Source organism: Tuber melanosporum (assembly GCF_000151645.1).
Source record: "Tuber melanosporum whole genome shotgun sequence assembly, scaffold_102, strain Mel28".
Lineage (NCBI taxonomy): Eukaryota > Fungi > Ascomycota > Pezizomycetes > Pezizales > Tuberaceae > Tuber > Tuber melanosporum.
In genome coordinates, this window is record NW_003298758.1 from 11,705 (window position 1) to 12,974 (window position 1,270).

Sequence of the window (1,270 nt, forward strand, 5' to 3'; positions counted from 1 at the left end):
GCCAGAAAGGGGGGGTCTTCAGGTGCCTGTGGGGGTAAGAGTGAAGGGAGGAGGGCAGGTGACGCTGGTGGGACTCGGGACAGGTGTCCAACAAGTTTAGCCACTCTGTGGGCTATTGCATCAAGCGAGAGATGCCTCCTTACTGGAGGGGATAGTTCAGGGGTTTTCCAGCTCAAAGGTCTGTAACCTGGAATAAGTCCTGCCGTTAAGGCTCGGTGGTCCTCCAGTGAGCGGTAAGAGGATGTCGTAGGGAAGGAAGAGTGTAGCCATGCGGTAGCTGGGTTCCTTTCTGGGGGGAGGCATACCATCCTCAGTGCCGCCAATCGTTGGCGGTGTTTGATGAGGCATTGGACCAGTGGAATGGCCGATTCGCATGGGAGGATCCCGGTGGGGTGTACAGGAGGTCCCTGGACCTTGCTATTTATACAGAAACTCTACTCAACCCTAATACTGTATAACTCATACCTTCGCATCACCATATCCTATAATTCACAATCGTGAGTCATGTGAAATCCTGCTTTGACTCATATGAGTCAACTGCGCAACATGCCTAAACCAATCATAGTCCTTATAATAGGTCATGTGTACTAAGTGCATCATATGTGTGAAACTCGTGACTTATAAATATGAGTCATGCACGAAAATTATAACATCATATGACTCACAACTGTGAGTCATCGCATAACAATAAATACCAATAACTCATAAGTATGAGTTATGTGAAAATCTTTATTCCACCTCATCAATCTACCTTGTTACAATCTGGTTTATGACAGTTTACAAGAATGTGAACTACTGTTAGGCAGAGACAACCTGTATAGACTCAGAGTTGTCTAGGTGGATTGAGATTTGTTTCTGTAGATGGAGGTTTGTCTAGGAAGGCTCAAGAGTTATTCATTTAGCTTATAGCTACTAAAAGTAAGGTAAAGTAGAGGAGAATCATCTTATCACAGATGTGACAGAATTTAGCACATGACTTGATTATGAGTCATGAGTTTTGACCATATAACTCACTCGAGTCATATAATTTGTTTATTCTATGATTTATTACATTTTATATATGACTTGATTATGAGTTATGGGTTTAGCATATATGGCTCACTCAAGTCATAGAATTTGTTTATGTTATGACTTGTTGTTAGGCGGAGATAACTTGATAGACTTCAAAGTTGTCTAGGCCAATCAAGATTCATTTCTGTAGACGGAGGTTGTCTAGGAAGGCTCAGACTTTGCTCATTTCATTTATGACTACAAGGAGCAAAGTAGAATA